At 32.6% G+C, this 11,295-nt stretch overlaps 1 long non-coding RNA gene across 1 annotated transcript; it reads right to left on the bottom strand.

The window, feature by feature from the left end:
• Window positions 1-6,176: 6,176 nt before the first annotated feature.
• Window positions 6,177-9,765, bottom strand: LOC123561309 (uncharacterized). Its single transcript, XR_008372274.1, has 3 exons — window positions 9,394-9,765; window positions 8,243-8,356; window positions 6,177-7,689 (listed from the first exon to the last, which is right to left on the bottom strand). It is a non-coding gene; the product is annotated as an uncharacterized LOC123561309 (long non-coding RNA).
• Window positions 9,766-11,295: the final 1,530 nt, after the last annotated feature.

Here is an 11,295-nt window from a genome sequence, read left to right on the forward strand (position 1 = left end):
TCGGTATCTCTATATATGCAAATTAATACACTGCATTTGTAAACAAATGTCACAGTATTTGACAGCTGTCAAACTTAGTACGTTCACTGGGTTGCGAACCTTTGTCTTTAACCTCCTGGATCGCATCCATGTCTATTATCACTCGGCCCTGTTTCTCATTTGGCAGCTGAACATACACCTTACAGCCTGCGACCCAGCATTTTGTTATGTATTTTTCTCTTTTTAACTGTCGTGCATGAAAGGCCAGATTTTCACGATAAGGAGTCAGATTTTCCTGTACAAATATACCATCTGGTAATTCCTTCCTAGAAGCATACAGGCGCTGTCTAGCCTTTGAATTAGTGAATTGATAATTACTCTTCTGTTAACGTTATCTACGGGTTTACCCTTCCTATGGCACTTATCAATATCACTACTTGTGAGGTGGATATTCCTCTTCTTGGCTTCGTCGGTCGAGAATTTTAGATTCAATATCCTCATCGGTCCTGCCCGTATCGCCTGGAATTCCCGAAATATTTAAATTCATACGACGCCCATATTGTGCCAATTCGTTATGCTCTAACCTAGACGATTTCAAGTCTGCTTTTAATATTGTTATTTCAGTTTTCAGAGAACTCACTTCATCCTGGAGATGTTTAGTTTCTTGGTTGACAATGTTACGAATGTCCAATTTTAACTCATTTATAATTTCATCTCTGAGCTAAGCTTTCAACTCTTTTATCACTATGGGTGCCAGTTGCGAATCCAATTCTCTAAGATCCTCCTGACTGCACTTTGCCATAGCGGGAGGGGTAGCGAAATCTTCACCCGTTTCACATGCCTCATAAAAATCTTCTCCCTCACTTTCAGAATACTTGGAATGTTTGGAAATTTTATCGGTTTATGTTTCTTGTAGACAGAGTTTTGGCCTGGAGAGAATTTGTTTCGTTTACGATTGCCCATTTATCAGAGTGTGTATTGATCACCGGTAAATCACAGGTGGTCACAGGTTATAATGTCATAGGTACATTTATCTGACAAAAATTCATCTCATATCACATTCATCTAGAATCAATGTTCATTTAGATCATCTAGTGTCAATAATTATCCAGAAATTAGCCCGACTTCGCTGGAAACTTACATTTTAGTTAAATTCTCTTTGTCCTTGAAAAATTCCCCGACATCTTGTTTTGACCAGAAGTTCATTCAATCGGGAGTAATTTCTATTCAAAATGGTAGACGAATATTTTACAACATACAAATTGACTGTGATAACCGAAAATGAATCGAACATCGTTGCTGCTGCAATTATGTATATATTACAGAATTTAAAATTACAAAATTTATGACCAAGGGCGTAAAGGTGGATACTCGTTTTAAAAGAATGACAATGTATTAAAAATGTGGAAACTGCACAAGTAGTCCGACGCGACAAAATGAAAATGTTACAGGCTCGGTTTGATTGAAACTTTAAAGCGGTATCAGACAAAATCATATCACTGCTAGATGATGATTTACATAGAATAGAATAGTTTTATTGTGCAATAAACCTGACAAGATTCATGAGCATAGCATCATATACAATTCATAATCTAAAAACATGGTATGGTAAGATGATAAAATGTACAAATTTTATACAAGTTTCACTGTCTAAATAGATTGTTAAACGGGTGAGACAGCATGTATTAGATCAAGTAGTGTTTGAAATAGTTGTTTTAACATAGGTTAGTGTTAATATGCATTTAAATTGTACAAAAATAGAAAGCTGAAAATTAAGACAACAGCTATATGTATATCACAGGTGTATGTCTACATACCTTTAGACCCTATTTGTATTATTTCGTATTTCAAAAGCTTTGTATATATAAATGGATAAATTATGTACATCAATGATATTATCACTTTTAAGTAACTGTAAAAACTTTGAAAAAAAGCATGGATGGTACCATAAATAATTTCTAATATACTGTTTCCGTACGCTTCAGAAATCCTGGCATTCCATAACGAAATGATATTCGTCCTCAAGTGCATTATACCTTATACATTTACGGTCGTCATAAGGGATACTTTTCTCCAACTGCCTGTTTCCACGACAAGTCTATGGGAGGCTAGTCTTAATCTAGACAGTGCAAGCCGAATTTTTTTTGTAGTTACAATATCCAGATATCCATTAAATTTGAAGTCAAATATATTTCTATAAAATATAGCTCTTCTCGATTCATGTAAACTTGTTCTTAAGTCTTGTACGTATATATCCTTAAGACGCTGTTTGAACTGACGCAGAAAGATGTTGACATCCCCTACCCCCTGTGAAAGCCAGACATCATAATAACCTAACCTTGATAATATATGTTTAACCTGTGAAACCCAATTTATTTTCTCTGGATTTAACTCGACATAAATTTTTAAACAATGATAGACCCATTTAGTATATTTATCCTCATTAGAGTTACAGATTTTCAACCAGTATTTTATAATGTTTAAATTTCTGCCATTTTGAAGATTCATTCTACCCGTTTCTCCATAAATGAAAGAGTTCTGGGTTGTGACTTTAATACCAAGTAACCTTTTACAAAAACCTAAGTGCATACGTTCAACTTGTGACCCTTTGTTGAATACCCATACAGAAGCATAATTAAGTATTGGTAATATAAATATGAGTTTGTCAAATAGATCAAGAGTATGCTTAGGTTGTAAGTCTGTAAATTTATATAAGTATTTATTTATTTTGAAAATGGCTTTTAGTGCTTGTCCTGCTAGCATCTTATCTATCTCATTAGATTAGCCGTATGAGCTAAATAACACTCCTAAATATTTAAATTTGCTTACAATTTCCAATTCTTTATTTTTGTATATATAATAAATCTTATATTTCTGCTAAGTCTACCTCCTTTTCTTTTTAGGTAAACACTGCGAAAAAATAATAAGCAAATAGTAATCATATGATGTCGCATTACAACCGAAGTAATACTTTGCATACCTATATTTTGCTTATATTGTGGCAACATTTTTGCTTTGCTTGTTTGTTTGTTTGGATTAACGCCGTTTTTCAACAGAATTCAGTTATGTTACTGCGGGCAGTTAACCTAACCAGTGTTCCTGGATTCTGTACCAGCACAAACCTGTTCTCCGCAAGTTACTGCCAACTTCCCCACATGAATCAGAGGTGGAGGACGAATGATTTCAGACATAATGTCATCTATCAAATCATCACGAAGAACATGCCCCGCCGGTGTATTGAACTCACGATCACGCGTTCCGTAGATCTGCGCTCTCGCTACTGAGCTAAGCGGGCAGGCTCGTATCTTTCGTTGCGTTTGATAAAGTTTCAGCAAGAGTTCGCATTGACTCAGTTGCGCCAACAAATATAAATCTGATAACTCAACAACTTGCCTTACCGCAGATAGATATGTTTTTCATAATTGACACCGAAATCGCTATTTTTCTGCCACAAAGAGACCAAAACATTATTTTCAGGTAAATATATACTTAAAACGTAAAAATGCTTATATAAATGATTTATTATTAACATGCTATATATAATTACAAGCAAATGTTTATACAAAATATACTGAAGTTTTCGTTTATCCTCATAATTATATGAACCTTATATCAAATACGTTCAAACATAAAAAACTTCATAAAGATTTTAACATTCAGTATAATTACCTTTAAAAAAATAACAGCAAACAGAAACCTGACGATAATATCCACATGTTGAATATTTGTTGTTACTAAAAGGTAATGATGTCGTATATATGTTAAAGGCCAAACTTGGAGTGAAAACACGTAATTTCGGTGACTGTTAATTCAGTTTGCACTTACACTACCTGTACCTTGTCAATATGATCTCTTAGCGTCTTACAGTTTCTAATTGTGGCGGGTCTACATGACGATGTGTGGCACAACCTGTGTTTGCTGTGCTGTGTGCTTCATACATATCTTCTCTTACCTTTGAATTATTGTTAACATTTTAGGATAATATTCCAGCTGAACAGATCGGTAGGGACATTTCTGTCAGCCGATACTGATCAAAAACTCGTTACAAAAATATTTATTTTATTCCTTTCAACTACAGAAATAAATATTTACACAGTCATTCTACAGGGTTACATTTCTGGTAATTTAAGAATGTAGTTTGATAAACAGGTTGAATGTTTCCCAACCGTTCTCCAACATGTGTTTTTTAATCTTTATTTCCTTCTTACTCACCGTACTAAGACAAGTGTCCTTATTTTCAAAATTCTGATGTTTCATAAATGTAGACAGTGCACATATACATTTCCCTGCAGAGCGAATCCAGTTGCAACGAACGAATTGTAAAAGTGTTTGGTTTACCGAGGTAGGATAAACGTAAGGAGACGAAGAGTTTAACTTTCTTATATACATTGGTGTAAGGAAGCAAGATAAAGTACAATTTTTGGCTGATCAACACACCTCATAAAGTGCCATAAAGTGAAAAGTGCCCGCTCTTATCATTTTTACGTAACAGCACAAAACGTTGCCACAGACAGCATGATAGTATTGTACTTTTCAGTAAAGTTGTTTTTAGAAAGATATATGTACATTTAGCAATATGAAGAAAGTCAAAAGCACTTTGCATCTTAAATCAGAAAAGTAAATGAATCATTTTCATCCTAGATTTTGGACATATACATTGATGTTAAAATGAGTGGTACGATTTTGACTTTATCTGGTAGTTTGTTTACCATTTGATAACCTGATCTAATAAATATAGCCCAGATAGATTATGAGATATCAGTTAAACAGAGTCTGGTATAGTATTGCTGGGTTGCGTTTTTTTATTCTCCCACAGTCTCTTCTTGTTCGAAAAAGCATGTAATTAAACAGTTTTGAATTTTCGCTAATATCTGAAATTATCACAAAAAGTTATTATAACATAAATTTACAAAATGTGTCGTCTTGAAATTAAAGAAAAGGGAAAATAGGAAGTACACGTACTAATTACAAAAGTTAATTAATTATTAACTGATAAAGTCCGTAAAACGTACTCGGTTACCCAATCATGAGAAAGGCATTTTTTCCAGTGAAATCTTAAAAAGAAATGGAAAAAATGTGAAAATAGATTAACTGGAAAGAAGTCAGTTGATTTGGTGTTAAAAGTCTTTCCATGATACATATTATCAGAATATGCGAGGCCAATCTTTATCTCTTTAGAAATAAGTACATATTAAATGTTACCTTGGCCAGTCACCCTAGGGCATTAGATCTAACATAGTACTTCTTGTTTTAATACAAACAGTGTGGTCCGTTTGGGATGATGGAGTTAGACTGCTCTCATATTTCTTTTGGTTGTGTTCAATGCTTGCAATGAATCTTCTTATTGATTTTAAACAGCCTTTATGTATAATCGCTGTCAGCTGAGTTTGACATATAAATTTTACTAAACCTTTAAGGTTATATTCAAACTGAGATTGACCATCAATACTGAATAGTCACTTGAAAAATAGTTATTCACATAAAATGTAGTTTTAAACATACTTTTTAGATATAAATGCCAAATAAAGTTTCATTATCAAACTCGGCTGAGACTGGAAATGTTTTGTGAACACAGGACACGCATTCATTAAAGAAAAGCTCGCCATTTGCATGCATTTTCGTGAATCTGTTTTGCCATAGGACAGAAGCAATTAAACATGATTAAATACACATGTATTAGTTCTGTTAGTTCTGTTTCTTATTATATTTAAATTTGCTTAGAGTACCGGGCAAATTATGCTATAGACATGTTGCTGGCATGCCGAGGAGGGTGTATAGCTATTTTTGCGTTTGTTGTACTGACTTTCTCATAGGATCTGGGAATCTATCTTAATTACTTCTCCGTAAATAAGCCTTATAAATATGATTAGATTTGAAGTAAACGTATGATCACCAGTTGCAACGAACGAATTGTAAAAGTGTTTGGGTTACCGAGGTAGGATAAACGTTAGGAGACGAAGAGTTTAACTTTCTTATATACATTGGTGTAAGGAAGCAAGATAAAGTACAATTTTTGGCTGATCAACACACCTCATAAAGTGCCATAAAGTGAAAAGTGGCCGCTCTTATCATTTTTACGTAACAGCACAAAACGTTGCCACAGACAGCATGATAGTATTGTACTTTTCAGTAAAGTTGTTTTTAGAAAGATATGTGTCAGGCCATGAGATTTTTGGCCCAAATGAGATTTTGGTCGAAAATGGGGTTTTCAGGTAATCTGACAGATTGTCATATTCCAATTAAAAATCTGCTATTTGACAACAGAAATCGACCGTTGTTATGGAGAAATTACCGCTTTTCGGACACCATATTTTCGTCTAACTGTATCAAAATAGAGGCAGAATATCTTAATTCAGACTCCTTCTTAAAATAATTTGAAAAAAAATACATAATGAAATATCCATCACAACATACAGTTCATTAGATTTATTTCTTTCTGTTTCTTTTTTTCATATAAGCACATATTATTTTCCCCTTAAAATCGTTTCCATGGCAACACATTTGTTAAATCCAATTTGAATAGTGCCTTGATAAATCCAGCCAAAATTTATATCAAGAAAGTGAAGTTAATATACCGTCAACATTTTCCAGTGTACAGACAGAGTTTAAAGATAACAGTTACTTTGCAAAAATCTTAATATGGCTTTCTTTTGTACAAAAATAGATTTACTGGATTACGGGTTAGATAACATGACAAAACTATGACCAATTAACCTTGTTGTTAGAACACTTGACTCATTGACATATTTCTTTGTAACTGTTAGACAGAAAATCAGGCAAAAAGATATAATTATTAGAAATATTATAAACTGATTTTGCTTAAAGTAGTAGTACAGATGTCACACTGATCAGTGACTCGTTACCATAGCAACCATGATGTATTTTCTTACCAAAAGTACCATTTCTATCAAGTTTTTGAAATAATTGAATATGTTAAAGTGTTTTTCAAAATACTATTTACATTGAAAGCTGTCTAATTTCATATTCAAAAGTAAGAAAACCTCATTTCATGTAAACTGATGTGACACTGTTTGGGATATACATAATTTTCTGATACACACGACACAACTCTTGCTAGTTTAAGGCAGATTCATATGATAACATAATGTTTTGTTGATGCAGTTATTACTTAGAAAAGAATATGACCTTACATTAATTTTTTTAACAAATAGAACATATAAACATGAAAGATGTTTTACAATAATTTATAGTCAGATTAATGTTTAATACCATGGCAACAATGCACTATTTTCTTGTAAAATTAAAGATAGCATTTATTGTCAAATTTCTTGAAACTGTATGATTATTTAAATAAAAAAGAGCACTCAAGATATATTATGCATGGAGTACGTTTTTTAAAAAAAATTCTGTATTGCTTAAACAATGAAGACACTTTTACTCTAACCACTTCACTGCTGTTCTGACAACAAAACATACTTTTACCAAACATTTCTCACAGTTGAATTGTGACAGTTCAGTTAGTTTTACTTTTTTCTTGACTCCCATTTGTAGTTTGAATCAGCTTGGTGAACTTTTGCAGAAAACATGACCATATTTTGTGCACTTCTGTGACAGTTGCACTTTATTCCATTGGCATACTTTCAACTGGATGGTAAGCAAATATATTAGTTCCTCGGGTTTCATTTCCATTCACAAATTCATAAAGAATTTTATTTTTCTGGCTGGAAATTCTTTCTTCCTTCAGCCATTCTGCAAAACAAAAATACATTAGTATTAGTACCTTTAAGTAGACAGTTACAGAATAGAATACTGTGAAGCATTTTTTAAAAATAAAAGTGTCTTTTTGTGTAATCTTCATAAAAGCATGACTAATAAGTACCCATCCATCCATCAATCTCATAATTTTCAAGAATACAAAAAACTAGCTAATCTTGTGACATACTAGTAGACATACACTTAAAAGAATTAATTCATTCAGTCTAACTAAATGAATACTCAAATACTGCAACAGTTTCTTAGGAAAATACATGTATGATGATATTCAATCATTTCATATCATTTGCATATTTCCTCACTCTCCTCTTTTTATGCTGGATATGTTTGTTGAATGAATCTATTAGACTAGTAATGATTTCTTTCAAAATGCTAGTAATACAATCAGGTCATTTATGTGTATGATATTTTAAGATTTATTAACTTACTTGTACTCATTTTAAGAGGAATTTATTTTTTGTATATATTCTTAAGATGTATTTATCTTTCTTACAATAGAAAAACTGCAAAAATACAGAAAATTACAAACCCACAAACTCTTCCAACACGTGGTATGTAGCATGCCTTGAGAATTCCTTTTTTTTGTTTGTTTAAGGTCATAGCAATATGCCAGATGTTTCTCAGTAGTTCATCAATAGTTGATCTGTAAAATAAAAAAAATACTTAAAAAAAAAGCTGAAATGTGAGATAAAGATGGCCTAGCTAGTTACCTCAGGACACAGAACACAAAGATTTATACTATGCGTGTAATATGTTTCAATCAAAAGCATGACTTTCTTAACAAAATGTCTTTAAAGTTTAAAATATATTCATTTAATGTGTAGAAGTTATTTGTAACTTGTAAAGAACATTATTTAGTGGTGAGGAATCCAACAATCATGGTCAAGTGAACTGAATGCAAACTTACATGAAAAGCTATTGAGCGTCTGTTTTATACAAAATAAAAACAAACAGCTATTCTTTATACTTTTTTAATTGAAGTGAGTTTGACATGAATAAGAAATAATTTATTTAAACTGACAACTGTTCCTGTAAGTCACTACATAAATATGGATAAGGCTGTGACTTTTGACATACTGGTCTTTCATACTGATACACTGATCAGAAATAAGAGTGAAAACTGTTGTGGAAAAAAGTAAGCTTCCTGAATGCCCCCCCCCCACCCGCCCCCTTATTTGGAGGATATAGGAGGGGGGTAATTTACAGTTAAAAGAAACAGAGGAGGGGGGAGAGGAGGTGTATTTAGTTTATAAATGTAATGTGGAAGCAGTTCTCAAGCTGAGGAAAGGTGTATTTCATATGACAATGGGTGGGAAAGAGAAGGGAGGTATTTGGAGGAAGATGATGGGAAGGGGGGTGATTTGAGGTAACCCAGTTGTGGAATGGAGAAGGGGGGTAAAATGTTTCCGGGAGGGGGTGATTTCCTTTTTTGAAAAAACTGCGGGTGTTCTGGCTGACATAATTTAACTGACGCTGTTTTAATTTTCTGATTATTTCCGATTACCATCAGAGGTCCGTAACAGCATATAAACATCTCTGACTGAGTCTGAGCTGAATATTTTTAGCTAGAATAATAAAGCCCAGATGACAATTCCGGGATATTTTCGACGGACAAAACGGTCAATATGGATTTAATTAATATTTTAAAACTCTACATATTGTGTAAATATTACTACTTACCTGTAAGTCGCTCAATGACATTCATTATCCCTTTTAAATCAATCGTCAAATTACTGTTTAAAAGTTTCCTTTCACACGACCTTTCATGTTTACAAATGGCGTGTTGATACAAAGGGCGATAAATTGTCAATTATTTGATAATGAAACGAAATGTCAAAACACGGAGATGTTACAATACCTGCTTGGTAAATGACGTTTGTCTCTTCATTCATTTATCGTCCCAATAATAATTATAGTGTTAATTGATAAAATGCATTAATTGACGCGAAAACGTGTTGAACTCCACTCATTTTTGTGACGTAACTTTAATCGGGTTTTTCTCGAATGACGTAACGCCGCATTTGGGCCAAAAATCTCATGGCGCGACACATATATGTACATTTAGCAATATGAAGAAAGTCAAAAGCACTTTGCATCTTAAATCAGAAAAGTAAATGAATCATTTTCATTCTAGATTTTGGACATATACATTGATGTTAAAATGAGTGGTACGATTTTGACTTTATCTGGTAGTTTGTTTACCATTTGATAACCTGATCTAATAAATATAGCCCAGATAGATTATGAGATATCAGTAAAACAGAGTCTGGTATAGTATTGCTGGGTTGCGTTTTTTTTATTCTCCCACAGTCTCTTCTTGTTCGAAAAAGCATGTAATTAAACAGTTTTGAATTTTCGCTAATATCTGAAATTATCACAAAAAGTTATTATAACATAAATTTACAAAATGTGTCGCCTTGAAATTAAAGCAAAGGGAAAATAGGAAGTACACGTACTAATTACAAAAGTTAATTAATTATTAATTTGCAAACATTTTTAAAAATGTTGATATCTAATTAGAATAGGATATTTAAAAAAAATAATTGTCTGTTTAACTGTACAATAAAAATATTTTTCATCGACTTAATATCAAATATATTTCACTCTAATATTTCCATCAGTGCATCAGTGGCCGTATTATGATGTTCACTTGTTCCTTAACGCTTTAGGATTCAAACCTCGATCTTGGGATTAAATTCATTTTTGTGAGGAAGCCATCTAGATCGGCAGTTCTGTACTGGTGCCCGCACGTTTCAACTAGTATCTGGGAGTTGCTGTTCGTGTAATTGAACAAAATACTAGTAACTAAATATTATAACGAGTCGCTGTCAGATATGCAATAAATGTTTATATGGGTTCGGTGCAAGATAAAACATCCTGTTGTGGCACTGCATAAGTATATATTAGGAGCACCGTGATTTTAATGATTTTTATAATTTATAGCTAACAGATTAAGATCATTTGATAACGTTCAGGACAAATGAAAAACATTTTATTGATATGAATTTAATATTTAATAAATTATAAATGTCTACAATAGCTTGTATCTAAATACATAAAAAACGATGTTCTTCATTCCAAAATGAAGCGTTATACTTAAAAGATACTGATAAAGTCCGTAAAACGTACTCGGTTACCTAATCATGACAAAGGCATTTTTTTCCAGTGAAATATTAAAAAAAAATGGAAAAAATGTGAAACTAGATTAACTGGAAAGAAGTCAGTTTATTTGGTGTTAAAAGTCTTTCCATAATACATATTATCAGAATATGCGAGGCCAATCTTTATCTCTTTAGAAATAAGTACATATTAAATGTTACCTTGGCCAGTCACCCTAGGGCATTAGATCTAACATAGTACTTCTTGTTTTAATACAAACAGTGTGGTCCGTTTGGGAACATGGAGTTAGACTGCTCTCATATTTCTTTTGGTTGTGTTCAATGCTTTCAATGAATCTTCTTATTGATTTTAAACAGCCTTTATGTATAATCGCTGTCAGCTGAGTTTGACATATAAATTTTACTAAACCTTTAAGGTTATATTCAAACTGAGATTGACCATCAATACTGAATAGTCACTTGA

The sequence above is a fragment of the Mercenaria mercenaria genome, chromosome 8, assembly GCF_021730395.1.
Source record: "Mercenaria mercenaria strain notata chromosome 8, MADL_Memer_1, whole genome shotgun sequence".
NCBI lineage: Eukaryota > Metazoa > Mollusca > Bivalvia > Venerida > Veneridae > Mercenaria > Mercenaria mercenaria.